Source organism: Heloderma suspectum, chromosome 9 (assembly GCF_057233095.1).
Source record: "Heloderma suspectum isolate Gila_16-S chromosome 9, 16-S_ref, whole genome shotgun sequence".
NCBI lineage: Eukaryota > Metazoa > Chordata > Lepidosauria > Squamata > Helodermatidae > Heloderma > Heloderma suspectum.
In genome coordinates this window covers 2,835,703-2,843,183 of record NC_139466.1, presented here as the reverse complement: position 1 = coordinate 2,843,183, position 7,481 = coordinate 2,835,703, and positions in this window count along the sequence as shown.

The window sequence follows — 7,481 nt, the reverse complement described above, 5'->3', positions numbered from 1 at the left end:
TGCCCCCAACTCCTCTTCCCACAAATAGGGTAAAGAATTTCAAGAGACCATTTGTGCAGACCTCTAATAGGTCACATTTCACCTGCAAAAGGTCTCAAGATGATAGCCACTGATGGGTGAGGGCCAAGAAGAGCAGAGTGGGTTGAAAATGTACAGCAATGTGTAAACTTCTTCACACCATGCATAAACAGTGGAATTCACTACCACAAGATGTAGTGATGGCCACCAATCTGGATGGCTTCAAAAGCAGATTGGACAAATGCCTGAAGGAGGAGGAGGAGGCTCCCAAGGGCTACTAGTCCTGATGGCTCTATGCTACCTCCAGTTATCAGAGGCAGTATGCCTATGCATACCTGTGGCTGGGGAACATGGGCAGGAGGGTGCTGTTGCACTCAGGTCCTGGTTGTGGGTTTCCTCTGGGCAGCTGGGCAGCCACTGTGTGAACAGAACACTGGACTACATGGACCCTGGGTCTGATCCTGCGTCAGGGCTCTTCTTATGTTCTTAAGCAGTAAAAAGGTAAAGGTAAAGGTGTCCCCAACCAGTCGTGTCCGACTCTAGGGTGCGGTGCTCATCCCCGTTTCTAAGCCGAAGAGCCAGCGCTGTCCGAAGACGCTTCCGTGGTCATGTGGCCGGCATGACTGAACACTGAGGTGCACGGAGCGCTGTTACCTTTCCCGCCGAGGCGGTGCCTATTTATCTACTTGCGATTTCTTGCTTTCGAACTGCTAGGTTGGCAGGAGCTGGGACTGAAGACAGGAGCTCACTCCCTCACGCAGCACTCGGGTCTCGAACTGCTGACCTGCTGACCTTCCAGTCCGCAGTTCAGCGTCTTAACCACTAAGCCACCGCAATCCCTTCTTAAGCAGACCAGGCTCCAATAAACAGCAAACGCTTCACTGTGTTCAGGGTCGCATGCGCCTCATCACTGCTTTGCAGAAGCTGTGCTCTACTCATAATCAAGTTCAAAGTACCCCTATTAGGGCAAGAGACAAAGAATACATTTTAGGAGCTGCCATTACTCAAGCAAAGTTAGACAGGTAAGACATAAGTGCTCACGCCCCAGGCTCTGTCAGTTTGAAAGGATAGATGTGTTTGACTGCTGCCCTCACTAGAGACAGTCATCATTTGTGCTGCTTCGGAAAGAGGCGACCTCAAGCCACAGGGGGGTTTCTGCTTCTACAGGAATGGCTTCAGGTTAAGAGAACAATTTCAATTCTACATCAGACTACCATCTGTTTTATTGATCTGCAGGAATTATGTATTCTTCCACGCCATCTACTGGTTTGGGCTGTTTAGCTAAGTCAGCAAAGCTCCCTTGCCTTCTAGAAAAGAGAAAGACGAACCTGCCCAGAACTTATTAAAGTACATTTTGTGAGGGAGAATTTGTAACGTTTCCTGGGATAAAAACAATTACACATTTTCCACCTAGCACGCTTCATAACTACCCCAGCACTTGAGGAAAAGCTGCAGAGATTAAATAAAAAACACCTACATTAAAATAGGGGCGGCGGAGAAAAACCCTTGGAAATACAATATCTGCATATTTATAGCTTTGTTATTTGAACCTGCATTTAACTGCACTAGCCATGAAGGCCTCAGGCTTTGCAAGTTCCTGCCCATGGTGAGGAGCTGCAGTCTGTAATCACTGGAGATCTGCAGCTAAAGTTGCAGTGGTTTGTCCATTCTTGCCAAACCGGTGCCTCAGGGCTTGAGGGGAGCTTGATTCGATTTATCCTTGCTCACAGGGGAGAGGGCCTTCCTTGTGCTCTCAGCAGGGTGGCCCCCCAGCGGTGCAGCTAGGCCCAAAGACCAGGGCCCAACAGCCCAGGGGGGCCTAAATGACCGCCTGGAAAGTGGCAACATTAGCGCCTCGGTCAACATACGCATGCCGAGGCCCACCATCACGGTGATGTTGGTCAACACGGCATCCTTGTTTCTTATTTTTAAAAGGGGATGGGCAACCGGGCATTTATGTGGTTACAGATACTCGTCTTATTTTTACTTTTAAAATGTATTACCCTTTTCTACAACAAATTGATTGTTATTCTCAAAAATCAGGACAGCAGAAGCAAATTTCATTTTATTCCTGCAGTCATGATGGTGCCGTTATTTCCGGGAGTTTAAAATGCAACTGCACATGATCAGAGTGCTTCTTCCTTTAAAAAAAAAAAAATCAAGTTTGGCAACACAGGGTGCTTTGCTGCTGGGGTTTTTGCTCCAACGTATCAGGAATGTAGAATCATAGAATACTAGGGTTGGAAGGGGCCTATAAGAATATCGAGTCCAACCCCAAATGTAGAAGTAGTTGCAAAGCATGGAAGGGGGGGGCAGAGGAAAGAATAGAAATGTCAGTGGTGCACTTCTCAAGCAAATAATACGCACGGTCTTTGAAAGCCCCGGCCCTCCCACCTACCCACCTGCAAGACCATTAAGTCCAGGGCCTAAAATGATCTAGCTGCTGCAGTGCAGCCACCACCACCGTTTGGCGGGTCTAGCCCCCAGTATTCAGCATTCTGAGCAAAGAGGGACCAATTGCTGGGCCTGTGCTTTTCTTTGTGCGCACACCATCCTTGGGGACAGACGGGACCAGAGCAGGCTAAGGCTGTACCCCTGGGTAACAGAACCAATGTCATCATCATGATCCACTGAGAAGGTCCAAAGGCCATTTCATCTTCAAGAAGGAAACTGGAGCCCCAGGAATAAGCCCCAGAAAGCTTTCCCCTGAATCCGAGGGCCCACACACACTGCCGTGGCAGCTCCAGGTTTCTGAGGGCCCTTGAGCAGAGAGCCAGGCAGCAAGGAGGCCGTGGCATCTGCTGCCCCTCCATCTCACCACCACCGCCCTCTGGGCCAGAGCAAGAGGCGTTGGAGCAAGCAGGTTGCAGCAGTGAAGAGGGCGGCAGCTGCAGGAGGCGCTTGTCAGCGGGCCCTTGCTGAGTGCAGTCCTTGGCAGGTGTCCAGCCATGCCCACCCTGGCCCTCTGGCACTTTTCCTCAAGCTGCGCCCCAAGCAGAGGGCTCCTTTGCCCCTCCTTTCCTGGTCTGAACAGCAACAGTGGCTCTGCCAGAGTTCCCTCCTGGGGCAGCTCCACTCCCATACGGGAGCCAAGATGCAAAGAAATAAGAAGGAGCCGCAGAAGAATGTAACAATAGCAAAGAGTTCTGCTAAAGCCTCTCTCTCTTTTTTCTTCTGCTGTTCAGCCTGAAGAGGAGGGGGTCAAGAAGTCCTTTGTCTGCATCTTGGCCCATGTAGGGGTAACACAATGAGCAAACCCCATGGGACAGGCCCTCCCAGCTTGGCTCAGTTCCACATAGGGCCCTGTCAACAGCTAGTTTCTCTCCCTCCTCCATTTGTGAGCACGCCTGCACACAGGCAATGCTCAGCACGGTCCACCCCAAATGGCTTACGCTGCGAGTAGTTCAAGCTTCATTGCCTTAATATATTTCTACCCTGCCTTAGCAAAAAAAAATGTTCAAGGTAGCTTACAAATTATAAAAATACAAAACAATCTATACCAACAACAAAATAAAGCAACAGAGCAGAAAACTAAAAACACAACATAATGTCAGATAAAATAGTGCACAAAAGTTTTAATACTCCAGTTGCCACCACTAAGCACAGCAACCAATAATACACAACACACTTGATTAAAATGCCCAGGCAAATATTATTGTTTCTACCAAAAGCTCATAGAAGTAACACATACGCCCCACCCTTTCCTACTTACCAGGAACAAGTAATAGAAAATAGTGTATTGCTGTTGCGGTGTTTATCTTTAACATTTTGCTAGCATAAGAGGCTCGAGTTGTCCTATTACAGGGTTCAGCTCCCATCCCAGGTTCTCTAGAACTTAAATCTCTTGAGTGCATGCAGTGGGGGCAGGGGAGTATTTTGCCTCTAGCGTGCATGCATGTAAATTCATTTACATGAACACTAAGGAACCCTGTAGTGCACAGCCTGCCATTTCACACGCTGTGGCTGCTGGTGCATTAATAACATACTATAGGTATATATGCTGGTTTGAAACTCAACATTAAAAAAACGAAGATCATGGCATCTGGCCCCATCACTTCCTGGCATATAGAAGGGGAAGAAATGGAAGCAGTGACAGATTTTACTTTCTTGGGCTCCAAGATCACCGCAGACGGTGACTGTAGCCATGAAATTAAAAGACGCTTGCGCCTTGGGAGGAAAGCTATGGCCAACCTAGACAGCATAGTAAGAAGCAGAGACATCACCTTGCCGACAAAGGTCCGTCTAATCAAAGCTATGGTTTTCCCAGTAGTAATGTATGGCTGTGAGAGCTGGACTATAAGGAAGGCTGAGCGCCGAAGAATCGATGCTTTCGAACTGTGGTGCTGGAGAAGACTCTTACGAGTCCCCTGGACTGCAAGGAGGTCAAATCAGTCCATCCTAAAGGAAATCAACCCTGAGTGCTCATTGGAAGGACAGATACTGAAGCCGAAGCTCCAATATTTTGGCCACCTAATGCGAAGAGAAAACTCCCTGGAAAAGACCCTGATGCTGGGAAAGACTGAAGGCAAAAGGAGAAGGGGACGGCAGAGGATGAGATGGCTAGATAGCATCACGGATGCAATGAATATGAACTTGAGCACGCTCCGGGAGAGAGCGCAGGACAGGAAGGCCTGGCGTGCTATGGTCCATGGGGTCACGAAGAGTCGGACACGACTGAACAACTGAACAACAACAACATAGGTATATATGATTAAGGTTGCGTCTACAGCTTTTACAACTATGCAACAGGCCAAAATCCAGCACAAAATCTCAACACGGAAATATAGTGATGGGGTAAGCATCACCTATTACATTTCTTGCTGCTGTTAAAGCTACAGTAGCCTTGCCAAGAAAGAAAGAAAGAAAGAAAGAAAGAAAGAAAGAAAGAAAGGAAGGAAGAAAGCAAGCTATTCAGACTGCATTTCATGACAGGGTTAATCCTGCTGGTGGCTGAGTTTTGGCTCGCTCAGCGGCTCTGGGATGGAGGAGCTTCGAAGTCTCTAGAGATGCTGCTTGGGAACTTTGTGCGCAAGCTTTTTACAAACAAGTTTCCCAGTCTCTGATAGTTCTAACATTATTTAATATTTTGATTCTGCCCTTTTTGTTAAAAAAAAAAAACCACCAATGTGGTGCACAACAATAAAGCAATAGAGCCATTAAATAACCCATTAATAAATCCATTAAAGCTTTTAAACTGAAAGATTTTAACTGAAAAGTTAAAGAGATGCAACATTCTAGAGACATCCTCAAACCTGCAGATCCAAAGCCCTCATCCAAGTTTTGTTGTATGAACTGCCTCCCGGCATGCCTTGGGAAAGCCAAAACACCCCTGCCTCCCCCCAAAAAACAGAAGCATGCACACTTCGAAACATGTTCCACTTTCTTGTAGGTTTGTTTGCATTCTGAATCCTTCTTCCCACCCCAGCAACCATGGGTAATTTCTCTTTCTCCCCTCCCCCAGAGAAATACCCAGGCAATACAGCACACTTTAAAACCAAATCCATGTCACCTTGAGGGCTAGAAACTTGTTATAAATATAAACTGAATTTCTCAGGATGCCAGATTCTACACGTAATATTGATTCTGCACTCGTGCACACAGTCCTTGGAATATTGGCTGCTTTGTCACTTGGTTCTCCATCTCTTGAGCCATCCTGAATAATACTGTGCTTTTGAGCCTGTGCAGAGTGCTCACTGAACAGTCACACCCAGCCTGCATGCATCTGGGAGAAGGGCTTCTATCCAGATTAGGATTCCAGTGCAGGCTTTACCTCTTTTTGTTGCCAGGGAATGTAGTATTTCTTGCCCTTGTACATTGTATCTGTAATGAAAAACAGCCTAAAGATCTAGAAGATGGTTTCTCTCTTGCAGGCTGGGCAGGAATTTTCTGCTTTTCCAAGTTGTTAATCTTATATATTTAGTTCTGTTTGTGTGAATCTCAACTTTGTATGTGTGTGTGTTGCAATTTGCTACTTTAACCAATTCTTACTGCCAGCACTCAAGCTTTTTTTTAATGGAGAAAGCCCACTTTCAATGAAGAGATGGCTATTAACATATGAATCAGTGTCTAATTGCCCCTCCCCCTTCTAACTCTGGGAAGTAATTGGCAGAGGCTTGAAAGGCAGGAAGGTTACGGAAGGTGGCCCATCTGCATTTCTGATGGGGAAGTGTCTTTGCAATTGCGCCTGCCTCCTCCCGTTGCGGGTCTCCGAGCACAATAAGAAGCTGTCATTGCACCAGTAACAATAACCAGAAAGCTTCTCTTGAAAGGAATGCAGCTACATGTTCCAGCTCCAACAATGCAAGCGGCAATTAACATAACTGTGGCTGGGAAGCCTCACTGAATTGGTTGAGCCCACAGAAGGCTGTAAGTAAGGCTCACATCTCTCTCTCACCTGGAAAAGGGGGCCTTGTCGACTCTGGGTTCATAGTTGGGTTTTGGGGGGGGGGTGTTAACTAGGAACCCCAACTGACTGTGTCATTACACACTTGGAGGTGGCAGCGCAAGGGTTGGGATCTGTGACACAAAACAGTACAAAATTAGTGCAAAACCCGGGCATAGATTTTGAGAAGATGCAACAGTGCTGGTTTGGGGTCCACAGTGGGATTCCACAGTGAGTATGTCAGTTACACACTTGTGGGGGACAGTGCAAAATGCAAGATTTGTAGCGCAAAACTTTGGCATAGGTTTTGAGGGGCCACCAGACGTCAGTATTCAAAGTCAATGGAGTTGCATCCATCCGGCCAGGGATGGCAACAGTGACACCTTAGAAGCTTCAGTGCAGCAGTCTGGATAAGCTGCTGGCATTCTCCCAAAGCCAAGGAAGAATAAGACCAGATTTGCCTCTAATATTCTTGATGCCAGGGTGTCACCTAGAGGCTGGCTGAGGATTTTCATAAAACACTTTGTTTGTTTGCTTGTTGCGTGGTTACTTGTTAGCAAAAAGGACTCCCAGAGTGGCTTACAAAAATCAGTAATAAGGCAGTCCCTGCTTGCAGACATACAATCTCAGTGACATGACACACAAGGAAAAAGGGATGGGCAGGGAGGAGGAGAAAAAAGCAAGCTGTGGCCCCAGTTCTTAAAGTTACAGTCCTTATCATGACCAGTGGGAATGGAAACCATTCAGCCAGCCTGATGGAATGGCTGCTGCAAGGTGGCAGTTGAGGGAGGGCCACAGGCACCAGGTGACTCAGCAGAGACAATGGAATAACCCCATTCCGCTCCTCTGCCTCTGCAGCTGGTGTCATCAGAGCTGTGCCAGCACCATGCCACAAGGGCTACGCTTCAGGGCCATTTCCCAGCAAAGACATGTGTTCTGCCTAACATCGTGTGGAAGTCTTCCCTGGGATGTCCACACACACTGATTTAGGTTTCTAATCCATCCCGGCAATATCCAGCCTTTTGGGCAAAGGTGCCTACAGCCTGGAGGATGAGCACCTGCCACTCCGGTGCCTGCTCCA